The sequence below is a fragment of the Triturus cristatus genome, chromosome 4_1 (genome assembly GCF_964204655.1).
Source record: "Triturus cristatus chromosome 4_1, aTriCri1.1, whole genome shotgun sequence".
Classification (NCBI taxonomy): domain Eukaryota; kingdom Metazoa; phylum Chordata; class Amphibia; order Caudata; family Salamandridae; genus Triturus; species Triturus cristatus.
The window spans coordinates 1,191,119,427-1,191,133,937 of record NC_140585.1 but is presented as its reverse complement, the minus strand read 5'-3'; the positions used below and the strand labels follow the sequence as shown (position 1 = coordinate 1,191,133,937).

Below are 14,511 nucleotides of genomic sequence, written 5' to 3'. Positions count from 1 at the left end.
TTAAACTTGATTTTTATTTCTATTTTATGTAATGTTTTTTTTCGGGTGCGCGCAGAGTGCGCGCACCTCGCGATGTTTTTAAAAAAAATTAAAATCCTTTTTTTTGCCCTTCGTGGTCCTACTGTGACCCCCTGACAATGGCTAGGGGGTCAAGAACTCCCTACTCTGCCCCCTATTCACGTTCTCCACCTTTCCTTTTCAGTGCGACAGACAAAATGGCGGCCGACACTTCCTGATTTCGACCGATTCGAATGTTTACTGACATCTAACAACCAATCAGAATTACGCTCGCGCACGGCAGGGTGCGCGCACAGGGCTTGCACAGTGCACGCACCCTGCGCGCGTATAGATATTGATATGCTTTTAAATGCTATTTTCTCAGGAAATACTGAACAGATTTACACCATCCCTGCGAAAGGCACTTCCTTGACCTTATGGCTACCTCTCTGCCAAATTTCAAGTAATTCTGTTCAGCCGTTCGGGCTGTAGCTGCGACTAAAGGTCCTATGGAAAAATGCATGGGGAAAACGCGTTTTGGGACCCCCCCTTTTTCTCGGCCCCCGCTTGACGAATCACCCCGAGACTTTCAGGGTAGGAGCTGAGCGGACCGCCCCATTAGTTTTGAAAATTTCGCGAGGATTCGTCAACCGGCGCCAAAGTTATTCAAAATAGAATTTTGAGATTTCCTATGGAAACACGGTCCTAACTATAACTATCTACTGGCGACCGCCAGTAGATAATATATATATACTCCACTCGTGCCTCGGTGAACCCACCACCTCCAGAACGAAGGGCACGTCGGCGTTACGGACCTCCGAGACTCGGTCCAAATATGCCACAAGATCCCAAAAAAGGAGAGTCGACGCCCTGTCGTTCAGTTAATCCGCTTTAATGTCAGCTGTTGATGTTAGACGCGTTTCGCCTGTCCAGCAGGCTTGTTCACTAACATTTCAATAAAGTTTTTCCTTCATTTTAACTGAAACTTTTGCGTGTCATGTGAGAACTACACAAACATAAAGGGTGAAGACAGACTTGTAGTTTTGACTCAAACTTCGTCATTTTACCAAACAGTATCGAGCCTTCAACAAATTATTGATAAAAATCAATCAAACAATACGAATGCAAGTGCCATCGATGTCTTAACTTCAGTACAACCCACATAATAAATACTGGATTATTGGCATTACTTAATTATAAATTTTCTGATCATTTGCGACTTAATTAATTGCGCCGTGCGCGAGCAACATGATTTGTTCATCTATATTTTAGAACTGTTACTAATAATAAAACAACTCCATTCACTGCCCCAGTGGGCGATATGTCAGTTATTCATTGTCAACATGCAACGGTCACGTGACCGAATCACCGTTGTTGCTTAATTTATCCACAAATAATTTCATTTTGTTGCCCAACACCTGGCCATATTGAAACCAAATATTGTATTAGTATAACCCCAGTGGGCTGATATTGAATTCCAAAATTGGGTGTACTTTAAATTGTATGCAAGAAACTGATCTTTACAATACCTATTTGCTGTCTGTTTCTACCCTCTTGTGCATAATGTGAAGAAAATAAAACAGTTAAAAAGAATGATAGAATCGAAAGGATGGTTACAGATATGTATGGAGATCTTCTTCTATGTTCAGCCCCATTGGGGTCTTCGTATTGAGTTTTATAATGTAGCTAGATTCTAGCCTGCGAAGTGCTTTTTGGCGATCGCCTCCCCTGATGTTCACTGGTACAGCATCGATCACGAAGTATGACAACCCTTTTGTGTCACTGTTATGGCATCTCTCAAAGTGACGAGCAACTGGATAAGCTTTATCCACATTTTTAATTGCTCGTATGTGTTGCAACACTCTCTTGTGTACTTGAAGAATGGTGCTGCCTACGTACTTCAGGCCACAAGGGCACTGAAGCACATAGACAGCGAACTCAGTTTTACAAGAAAATTGACCTTTCATTTTCTGTTCTTTCTTCATAAAACTTGGAGTATAACTATAGGTGTTCTTTCCAAAGGTACATGCCTTGCATTTTGTGCACTTAAGGAACCCGTTTTTTCTGACTAGCCATGATTTGCTCGTTGTCGTCTGAGTTTTAGTAGTTAGTGTATTACTGACTAGAGCCTGTTTGAGGGAACGAGCCCTTCTGAAGGTAATAAGGGGCCTTCTTTGCACAAATTTTTTCAAGATTGGATCATTGCGAATGATGTGCCAATGCTTTTGCAGGATGCGTCTCAAGTCATTTTGTTGGTTATTGAATGTAGTAATCATCCTGCATTGAGAATTCTCATTCTTTTTGTTATTATTTTTGCTAGGGTTAAAGAGTATTTCTTCCCTAGATTTTTGAGTTGCCTTCCTCATTGCTTCTTGAATACACTCTTGGGAATATCCTCTTGTAGAGAATCTTATTTTAAGGCACTCCAATTCTGCGTCCAAATCTTTTTTCGTGCTACAATTTCTCATTGCTCTAAGACATTCCCCATAGGGGATACTCCTGACTAGATTGGCCGGATGGAAACTCGATGCATGAAGCAGCGTGTTCCCATCTGTCGGTTTGCGGAACAGTTTTGTATGCAATTTTCCTTGGTGGGTGTAGACTGTTAGATCTAAGAAGTTCACCTCTGAGCTGCTAATGACACTGGTGAACTTCAAATTCAACTGATTGATCTGAAGCTTGTTGACAAAGTTTTGGGCACTATTTTCATCACCCTTCCATATAATGAAAAGGTCGTCGATGAATCGACTCCACATGATTATATTTTCCTGCTCTTCATATTGGAAATGGGATTGGACCACCTGCTCCTCCCACCAGCCCATATGCAAATTAGCATAGCTGGGGGCGAAGCAGGTGCCCATAGCTGTCCCACAGAGTTGATGCTAAAGATCACCATTAAAAAAGAAAAAGTTGTTTTCTAAGCACATGGTGATCATAGTGAGTAGCATCTGTGTATGGTGCCAAAACTTAGCTGGTCTGCTACCTAGGAAATGCTTAACAGCATTCAGCCCGTCCTTGTGCCGAATGCTGGTATACAAAGTTGTAACGTCGACAGTCATTAAAAGGAAATCAGATTCCCATGGCACATCATATACTCTTCGTAAAAAATCCCCTGTATCCTGAATGAAATAAGGAAGCTTGCTAGCCAGAGGACACAAAAAAGAGTCAACAAATTTAGATGTATGTTCGAATGCACTGTTGATTGCTGAAATAATAGGACGACCTGGAGGGTTTATGATGTCCTTGTGGACTTTGGGGATTAGATAGAACACTGGGGTGGTGGGATTCAAAATTGTTAAATAAGACAGTTCATCTTGGCCAATAAGGCCCTGTCTGCGCCACTCTAGTAATTGTGTATTATATATGTCAAAACTCTTGATCATCACCTCTTTTTGTACCTTGACATAATTACCTTTGTTCCCTAGCTGTTTGTAGGCTTCAGTGAGGTATTGCTGCCTACCCCACAGGACTACATTGCCCCCTTATCAGCGTTCCGTACAATGCAATCATCATTATTAGACAGTTTCTCAACCAGCCTGTAATAATCTCTAGCTTGTTTCGTGCATGGATTTTTCTTTGCATTTATAAGTGTACATAATTCTTTCACCTCATTGATAACCAAATCATTAAAGACATCCACAGAGTCCCTTGCTGTTATAGGTATGAATTTAGAAGGCATCTTGAACTTTGTCAATTCACTGCTGTCAATTTGAATTGCTTCAGAAACTGCCAATTGTGTAACTTTACTGGATGTGTTTGGTGGAGCTTGAGTGGTTGTATTGGCATAGCTCGCATCATTTTCCGATTGCAGTTCTTGTAAGTCAATCATTAAGTTAAAATCACTCACAGCAAAAGTCTCTTCTCCATCACTCACAGCACTTGTTGTTGACTCTGTTGTACTTTTAGGAGTGACTGCAAAAAACTTTTTCAGTTTAAGAGACCTTACAAATTTAAACACATCTACTCTCGTGGTGGTATAGTCCATGTCGATTTGTGGACAGTAGGAAAGACCTAATCGTAAAATCTTTTCTTCTTCATTAGAGAGACTAATATTAGTTAAGTTCACAATGGTTACGTTTTCTTCTTCATTTACTTGTTGCCTTTGAATTTGGGTTTCTCTCCTAATGTTGCATAGCTTTGCACCTTTGCGCCTCTACCTCCTCTGCCTCTTGCTCTTTGAGGTCTGGAGTTGACTGGGGGTCTTGGACGCAGATTGAAACGTCTCTCTTCCCTTAAAAAATCAAATTCATCGATTACTGATGGAATTGATGTTGGTCTGTATTAGGCGCTCCCTCCTCAAGATCGGTATCGAGTTCAGAACTCTGTATACTACTGAGATCCGATTGTTGAGCCTGTGTTTCTTGACCACTGATGTTCATCCTTTGTCTCCTCATGTTGTCAAATTTATTGGCAAAAGTATATATTTGTCCCCGATCCTAATCAATTTTATCTCGTAGAAATGTTTGCGCCTTTCTCTCTTTGATGGTAGCCTCCAACTTCCTCAATCGATCTTTCATTTCATTCATGAATTTCATGATTGATTCTTGTTCGCTCTCTTTGCTGAGCATATCTACAATTTGTTGGATCTCTTCCATAATTTTGGCGCGATCTATTTCCGCGTATTTGATCAGAATCAATAGCATTCTACTGGAGGACTCTTGATTATTGTCAGCCTATTCGGGTTAGGGTCTTTATATGTGGGGGCCACCAATATTCTAAGTCCCCGTGGAATTCTCTTGACTTCCAGATATCGATTTAAAGACTTTGCCTCCCACCACTTTGATAATTCTGCCCGCTTCAACTTCTCCAAGCGTTTCAAGCGGGATGTTACATCACTTGATTTGGTGTTTACACTTGTTGCCGCCGTTCTCTTACTGTGACTGGGAACATTATCATTGAATATTGATAGTGCTGCTTCCTCACGATCCTTTAATTCGGCAGCTGACATGATGTTTTGAAAAATGCAAGCTTGTTGATTAAATGCTCTGAACGAACCGCCAGTTACCGCATCTGGTCAATGCCTGCGGTGAACAAGGTTTCACTGGCTTTCCCTTCTCCCCACTTCCATATAAACAGGCGCTTACCTCAGCACTGTCCACGTACTCCCCGGGTCCTCCGACTCGACGGTGTGCGCAGAAAGGCTTTCCGGCAGTCTTGCGCTACTCTTCCAGATTCCGTTGTCGCTTTCCTGCAACCATGGCTGGGGGGTTGGTGGTATCAAGTAAACTCCACTCGTGCCTCGGTGAACCCACCACCTCCAGAACGAAGGGCGCGTCGGCGTTACGGACCACCGAGACTCGGTCCAAATATGCCACAAGATCCCAAACAAGCATTTACAATGCAACGGTCTCGGCATTGTTAAAGTTAGAGCTATTGGAATTGCTCATGACATTATTTTTGTTTATGTTTTTAAAACATGTAAAGAAACGGCATTGTTATTTACAATGTCAATAGCTTAATCTGTGTGTGGGTGCAAATGCAATAGGTCTTGCATTGGAGAGTGATTAAGCTATTGACATTGTAAATAACAATGCCGTTTCTTTAAATGTTTTAAAAACAAAAACATAAACAAAAATAATGTCATGAGCAATGCCAATAGCTCTAACTTTACCAATGCCGAGACCATTGCATTGTAAATGCTTGTTTTAAACACCCACCTGGCTGCCAGTGACTCAGCCCTGGGCACGCCCGCCTGGTTACAGAAAGACTGCACTCTGTGCTACGGCTAAGGGTTGAACTGTGCACACGGGAGCCAAGTTCATAAAATATTTGGTGGGGTCCGGTTGATCCAATTTTTAATATAATTTTGGTGAAACCTGCAAGTGAGACCGAGGCAGGCTCATACATTTATTGTAGGTTTGCAATTTGGTCCATTTTTAAAACTGACCTTGCCTTTAACTTTATTTCCAGATCTCTGCTCCTTCCCCGCAGTGCTTAATTTAAGCCGGTGGTTTCCGGTGCTCGGCACTTATGACATCCTGCTGCTTGGTGGTGCTCTTTGTCTCATTTAGAGATGAGCGTAACAACAGTGGTTTATTAATTCAATGCACTTTAAAAAAAAGACTAATGCCTGCGCCAAAGCCATTCGTATAGCTTTGGGGGTCTGGAATAGTCAGAATTGTCAAACTCGCATGTGTGTGATAGTTAGTAGTTGAGTTGTTCCTGTTATTGGCAGCACTGGCAACGGCAATGGGCGGTGCAAGCGGAAGTGGCCTCCTGAAGTGGGCCCGGACACCAATTGTACAAATTAAGTACTGCCTGCTTGTGTGCTCCCACACTACCCTTCCACCTCTGCAGTCTCTGAACACTCAGCCCCCCCTGCTCTTTAACCCTTCAGCTCACAAACGATCCCCTCTGCTCACAGCTGGAAGAGAGTTAACGCAGCGTGCACAGTGCACACTCGCACTCGTAACCTTTTCTAAGCGCCTGGCAGGAGTGTCTGACTTGAATGTTCAGTCATCCGAATTCGTTCAAAACAAGACAAGCGAGCGTGGCTGGATGGGGTGGAGGGGAGAGGGCAGAGAGCCCAGGCTCTGATTACAGTACAGTATATCGATGTTTTTGCAACATTAATCAATGTTCTAATAATGTATACTTTGCAGTGTGTATGCAGTTCTGGGATGAAAGTTAATAGCTCACTATTCTATATTAGGATTTTAAGTTATAAATTGCAAGTAACAAAAAAGATGTATCTTTTGAAAGCAGTAACCTGCTGATCTGTTTACATCATACGCACTCTGTAATCTACTTGGTACACGTTCTTTGCAGCAGGCATATTAACCCTCTGCACTAACTTCACCAAAGTCAAAACCTCAACTATACAAAATGCTCATCTCTCTCCAGGAAGATAATTAATCACACAAGTTATCTTGACATTTATGTCGGGCCTGGTAATTGCCGGGGGAAAGAAACGCTGCAGCAGGTGCTCAAAAGCATAATAAACTTTCAAACACGGCGCCTCCAGGAAGCCAGCACCCGGTGCGGTGGCACCGGTCGCACCGCCCTAAAGCCGACCCTGTTCTGGAGCTTGTAGCTTCAACTTTGCTTTACTAGTGAAAGCCTACTACTAGCCCCAGAATGCAGAACGGTAGTTACTACAAACTGTGAGCGGCTAAAAGATGAATTTAGCACACTTGGCCCATGGATAGGTTCCGCCAGAGAAAGTTTACAACAAGACTCCGTTGTCACCTGGGACACCACGTTCCATTTCCTCAAAAAACATAGAAATTAATTCTAATGGATTCAATTGAGAGGCAGAACCACAACTCCCAGAGTACACTGGGTTGTTAAGGGAGAGAGTGCATTATTGGCCGAAAGGTACTAGGCAACGTAAAGTTCCTAGGGTGACTTGATGAAAGAGCACACTACGGGGGCGCACGCGCACCCCAGAGACAGCAGGCCCCTAAAGGGGGAGGGGAGGGGAGTGGCGGAGGGGAGGGGAGGGGAGTGGCGGCGAGAGGGGGTGCAGTGTGCACAGACGGCCTTTCTGCTAAAAGTCCGACGACTTCCCACCAGGGCGCTCACAGAGGCCGGTCCGAGAGCCTTTCAGCGCCGTCGGCTCCTTTCCTCGCTCCCGTGTTGTCGCACAAAGAAGTCATGTCGCATTTCTTGGACAGAAAGACACAAAAAAGAAAAAAAAACACCAGAACAAACCAAATCCTTCAGAGACTCCTCTCGTGAGAAGGGGGTCAAGGGATGGATAATTGAGGGAAAAGATTGGGTTGTTCTGACAACCTCACTGACGACAACGTTATCCTGAAGTGGAGCCGGGCGCTGCATTTCGCCCCTCCCCCCCGGCAGCTCTGCACATTGTGGAGACTTCCATCATCTTTCCTGGATTCGACTTTGGCATCCTGGGATCCCATGTTTTTAAACACCCACCTGGCTGCCAGTGACTCAGCCCTGGGCACGCCCGCCTGGTTACAGAAAGACTGCACTCTGTGCTACGGCTAAGGGTTGAACTGTGCACACGGGAGCCAAGTTCATAAAATATTTGGTGGGGTCCGGTTGATCCAATTTTGAATATAATTTTGGTGAAACCTGCAAGTGAGACCGAGGCAGGCTCATACATTTATTGTAGGTTTGCAATTTGGTCCATTTTTAAAACTGACCTTGCCTTTAACTTTATTTCCAGATCTCTGCTCCTTCCCCGCAGTGCTTAATTTAAGCCGGTGGTTTCCGGTGCTCGGCACTTATGACATCCTGCTGCTTGGTGGTGCTCTTTGTCTCATTTAGAGATGAGCGTAACAACAGTGGTTTATTAATTCAATGCACTTTAAAAAAAAAGACTAATGCCTGCGCCAAAGCCATTCGTATAGCTTTGGGGGTCTGGAATAGTCAGAATTGTCAAACTCGCATGTGTGTGATAGTTAGTAGTTGTGTTGTTCCTGTTATTGGCAGCACTGGCAACGGCAATGGGCGGTGCAAGCGGAAGTGGCCTCCTGAAGAGGGCCCGGACACCAATTGTACAAATTAAGCACTGCCTGCTTGTGTGCTCCCACACTACCCTTTCACCTCTGCAGTCTCTGAACACTCAGCCCCCCCTGCTCTTTAACCCTTCAGCTCACAAACGATCCCCTCTGCTCACAGCTGGAAGAGAGTTAACGCAGCGTGCACAGCGCACACTCGCACTCGTAACCTTTTCTAAGCGCCTGGCAGGAGTGTCTGACTTGAATGTTCAGTCATCCGAATTCGTTCAAAACAAGACAAGCGAGCGTGGCTGGATGGGGTGGAGGAGAGAGGGCAGAGAGCCCAGGCTCTGATTACAGTAGATCGATGTTTGCCTTCGTTGAGCTGCAGAGGAGAAACTGCTCCTCGTCCCAGCAGAGGTTCCTGAGGCCCAGCTGATGCCTACAAGCCGTGGGCACCGGAAGACACCACCGCCTTTCTCCGAGGCAGAGCAGATGCCTCGGAGAAAGGCAGCCTCCTTTTCGGATTCGGGGGCGTGTTTTGCTGTTGTGTCCTCCTTGAGACTTTTCGCAAAAAACACGCCCCCCGATCCGAAAAGGACGGGGCATGATTGGAGTGACGGGCCCTTTTCTCCAATGGCTGGCCAGCATTTACGAGGCCAGCCAATGGAGAACAGGGGAGAAGAGGGGCGGGTTCAAGCCCCTCTTCTCCCAAGTCATTAAATCTCCGGACTTCCGGTCTGCCGACCGGATGGTCCCGAGACCTAAAAAGGAGAGTCGACGCCGTGTCGTTCAGTTAATCCGCTTTAATGTCAGCTGCTGATGTTAGACGCGTTTCGCCTGTCCAGCAGGCTTGTTCACTAACATTTCAATAAAGTTTTTCCTTCATTTTAACTGAAACGTTTGCATGTCATGTGAGAACTACACAAACATAAAGGGTGAAGACAGACTTGTAGTTTTGACTCAAACTTCGTCATTTTACCAAACAGTATCGAGCCTTCAACAAATTATTGATAAAAATCAATCAAACAATACGAATTCAAGTGCCATCGATGTCTTAACTTCAGTACAACCCACATAATAAATACTGGATTATTGGCATTACTTAATTATAAATTTTCTGATCATTTGCGACTTAATTAATTGCGCCGTACGCGAGCAACATGATTTGTTCATCTATATTTTAGAACTGTTACTAATAATATAATTTAATAATAAAACAACTCCATATACTTTGGCACCGATTGACGAATATATCTATATTTATATTTACGAAACTGATGTTTAGCAGCTAATACCCGTAATGTGGCTATATATTCTTCTACTGTCTCATCACGTTAGTGCTGGAATAGGAGGTAATTTGTCAAAAACACATTGACCGGCAACTCCCAAATGATTGAACTGAAGTGCGATTTTCCTAATAGGTTCATACCGATTCGCTTTCATTGCTGTGAGATAGTTCTCAAAAATATGCAACCACTCACACCACTTTATCTCTGGTTTTCCTGCTTTTTAAAGAAATGGCGGAGGTTAAACAACCCTTTGATTTTTGTTCATGGCAAAGTAAGTAGTTCAAACAGAACAGCAAAGTACTGCGGGACAGCCGAGTACTGCCAATTGTGGCCGAAAAAAATAATAAGGATACCCAAACTCCAAGGTAGAACGCAGCCCTTAAAACAATAAATATAGGTAGACACTCTTTCCCGCACAGCATCGCAGCTGCAGTTACCTGGTGACTTCAAATTCAAGTCCCACAGGTCACTGTGGGACGAGCGCTCTGCGCCACACATGCAGAAACCTCAGTTAAAGGTAGGAGGCATGATGTGCTCCAAAAGAAACCCAGCAGGATTCCGGGTGATGGACACTAAACACAGCGCTCGTGAACACTCACACTGAAGCGCGAATATTGAATGCGCTTCAGAAAAATGCAAGATGGCCACCTGGAACGTGACACAGTGATGTCACGCGCCCACTCTACCCCTGGATACAGTGAGCCATAACACAGAACATGATGGTGTTAGGATCCTCTGTGCCACTGCTATCACGCCTAGCCCAACGCGTCTCCTAAACAACGACCGGCAAGCTATGGGCCGCGGGATAAGATGATGACATTCCAGCCATACCAGGGCCAGCATAGTGCAACGACGTTTCTGCAGTTACCCAGGTAATCAGCAACTGTTGCTTCTTGCCGTTAAAGCCAGGACAGTGTAGATTTAACAGGAAACCCACTGAAAAGCCCTGACACATAGGACCAGATCAGGAAACAGTTTCCCACAAAACGCAAATTCTGTAGGCACATGTGCCCTCAAAATGAATTTCCCAGCGTTATTGGTGGGTCCTCAAAACGGCTCAGTAACCCCACTCCTGGTACCAAAATGTAGTAGCCGCTTCAGAGAGGTCACCCGATCCACACAGGCAATCCAAAGATGAGCGGCGGCCATGTTGTAGCTAGATGAACAATCCTTTTAATGAAAAGGAACCACGACTGCATTAACCACCGACCGGTCTAAAGAACAGCAGGCAACTTAGTAAAGCCTGACTTTCCAGAACCAGTACAGCACTTGATGTCATTGTGGTTCTAAAAAGGAATGCGTATGACATCATAGGCAGCAATATAAAGAAAGCATAATTTACTTTTGCAAATACACATACTTATTCCTCATACTACAGAGGGCAAGAGGAGGATGGTTTTCACGTTTCTCTAGTCTATGCATAAGTAGCTTTGACAGTCCAGGGCTGGTCTTTGCAGTCTTGTCCTTGTGGTCCCTGATTTATATTTGTATTCACAGCACCACAAGACCTAGGAAGCTTGAGACGTCTGAAGCAGACACTGAGAGGGGCTAGTTGACTAATAAAGGTAGGCAAACTAAACTAAGAGGAATTAAAGGGGTAATTTGACCACATGTAGGATATACTGGGTGTGGTTAAAATAGTAATAAGAGAATTAAACAAATAATACATTTGCCCGGTTAGGGGCATTTTAATACCCTATAGCAAGAGGTAGGCAGAAGAGAAAGTGTGATAGAATGTACGACAGCGGTACTGAAGCAAGGGGAAAGGTTGATTGTTTAAGAGATGGGGAAATAGGTTACTTTGGGAGTAATAAAGTGGTTACATGCATTCACAACCCTAGAGAGTGAAGAAGAATAGGACTGAAATGGTTATGTTAGTTCAAGTAACGAGAGCATAGAAGGATATTGTTAAAGGACCTAAAGTGATATATCGACCACCAGAGCTGGGGAGGGTGTTGCGGGTAGAAAGATGGTGCTAGGGAGTTTATGGTTGTCATTGTCCTAGGTACTAGGGGCTTCTTGGAGGACAAATGCATCAGAGTTCAGGAGCAAAGCCCTCTATGGGGAATTAAACAAACTCTGCATTCTCCTAGTCCTGAGTAGCCTGGTCTAGGCTACCAGAACTGTAGCCGTTACCACATGCTGTTGAGGTGCTGCTCTGGTGAGGCTCAAGTTGTGTAGGCCCACTGATGTTTGTGTCTGCATTGGCCACATTCAAATACGCATTTATCCTCCAGTACTTGAAAACCTTCACCATTTGACTTCACTGGGCTTGTCTGCTGTTCTATGAGCAAAAGAATGAAAAGGTCAGAATACACCCAAAGGCAAGTTGACACATAGGCAGGGGATACTCTTCAAGGAACTAGAACAAGTGTGGGAAAGGGATAAGTGAACTGGAATGGTGATTGAAGTGTGTGTAGTTATGATAAATAGGTATGAAGAGAGGCCCAAAGTAGGGCGAGTAAACAGTGCAATTTATTTTAATTCTAGATGAATGTTTTTAGCTTCGTTTTGCATGACCCTGCCACCTTTGGTCTGCTTCAAGATATTTCAAAGTCTTGGAGAAACAAGCATTGGCAAAGCCAATAGGTCTCGCTTTTGGGACCTTATAAGTATTTAGTTATGCAGCACAATATCCTATAACTGTTGCATGGCTAAACACTTATAAGGTCCCAAAGGCGAGACCTATTGGCTATGCCAATGCTTGTTTCGATATGAGACCTTAATTCACTTTCCCAGTCTGGCGTCAAGTTTCGTGTCATAAACTACCTACCCACTGCCTGGCAAAAAACTTGTCTTCTTCACATGTCGCATTGAAGAATCACAGGGAATGGCAGGAAATAAAATTACGGCCTACTGTGGTATCGGTTCACATTTAAAGGAGAAAATGTACATGCGTGTGTTAAGTGTTTTCTTGTGAAAGGCAGTCCACAGAGGACGATATCTGTGTACTGTTAAAATGTCATAGAGGCAAAGGGTACATACTCAATCAATAGCACTCACGGTTTAGTACATCACCCTGTACTGGCCGTGCAAGTAGCCAGTAAAGATACTCAGACACAGAATTTTGAAGACTGCAATGCAGCCCGATTAGTTCATGGGTCAGCTGCATAAGTCTCTTACTGTTACTGTTTACAGACAGCCAGTGGCAGAACATTTGCTCTGCATTCCTGTATCGAGCTTTATGGCGAGGGCATTATAAACTACCAGCACAGTCCTCCATCTCCGACCACCTGGCTGCGCTGGGAGGTAGGCGTAACCTGGAGTCCCGTGACTGATTGGAAGGGAGGGGGGGAGAGCAGACTGAGTGGGATGAAGGGGAGATAAGACAGTGAAAGCAAGAGCGCTGGGCCGATACAAAGACCTCCTAGTAAGAGCCCATGCGTGCTGTTCTTCCCGAGACCAGAACCAGTCCACGATCGGGGCACAGACTGCATCCACCTCCAACATGCACACGCACCAGCTTGCATCCTTAAGCAAGCTAGTTGTTGGTGTTATTAGCCTGTCATTCTAAGTGCCGACTGGATGTGGGCGAAAGTCCACACGGGCCAGTGTTAATTAGAATAATTACATGCTGTTAACCAAGGTGACCTCCTAACAGTGAGTGAGACCTGCTAACTGTGCTTTTGTTATGCGAAACACACTGCTGCCCTTTTCCTGGCACACATTTGCCAGCGCCACATCCAGTCTAGCACCTCTAGCTGTCTGGCTTTTAAAAGTGAACATGAGGTGTATATTGTGCGTGCTTTAAGTCTGGCTGATGTGTTGCCTCAACAGGAGTCAGTCTCTGACAGGACTAGACTGGGAGGTAAAAGCAGCCCGGTCAGATATTCGTACAACTGCACCACTTTGCACAGCGTGAGCGAGGGCACCCGCTTGAAACGTAATGTGTTTAGAGGCAGGCGCCCCCACTCCCCAAGTTTGTTTACAACATATGACCATTCATTGTATAGCATAGTTTTTTCAAATAAATTAAAGACTAAAATGCAGTTTAGAAGAGAAACTCGTGAAAAACGGAATTCTACAGGTCTGTCAGTGTACTTAGGAGCATTCTTTCTCTGTAGCAGCAAATCTTGTATGCACCTGTAAAAAGTCTGTGTGCTGGTCCATCGGACATGCTTTTCGGGTGGTGTGAGCTGAGATGCCATCTGTCCGTCCAGCCATGGCAACTGCTGAAACGTGGTCCCTGCAGGAGGGGCAGGGGTGTATTATTTTGCGTTAAACGGACCACTGCATGACAGCAGAAAGCTGGCCCACAAGCCTCAGAAATTTCCGCCTGCAGGTCGTTAGCCGTAGACTTTCTGCAATGAAAGAAGGCTATGTGTAGGGGGCACTCCAGTAGCCAAGATTATTTAATCGTCACCCTACTCTGGGAGTGGCTAGTAATTTAACCTACATACCTGTGACCTTCTCAGCTTGAGTCCTGCATTTCAATTCAACAAAACGTAAGGGGTATCGTGAGTGACAGTCTGTCGGCAGTGTTGTGACGCTTCATGTATAGCAAGGCAGTACCACACCTGCCCTGAATGCCCCGGGCGGAGGAGCGGAACATTCTTTTAGAAAGCAACGAAAAATGCTTCCAAATGGTTATAAGCACGTACAAACACGAGCATTTGGGGTGGTTTTTTTTACATTAAAATAGCGAGGGAAGCAAATGCAGTCCTATGTAGAGCTAGCGCGCAAGAATGCCCTCTAGGCCCTGCTAATTGAAGCACACACTCGCCCATACTAACATTCAGCCTGCCCTGGGGCACATCTGAGTAGGGTGGGGTGTTAAAGGACTTCCCATGATCATTTCGCGGCCGCTTTGATGT

General features: G+C 44.7%; 1 protein-coding gene across 2 annotated transcripts in view; it reads left to right on the top strand.

The window, feature by feature from the left end:
* Positions 1 to 14,511, top strand: part of FBXW9 (F-box and WD repeat domain containing 9) — a 128,404-nt gene that overhangs the window by 26,553 nt on the left and 87,340 nt on the right. The window lies entirely within an intron of this gene.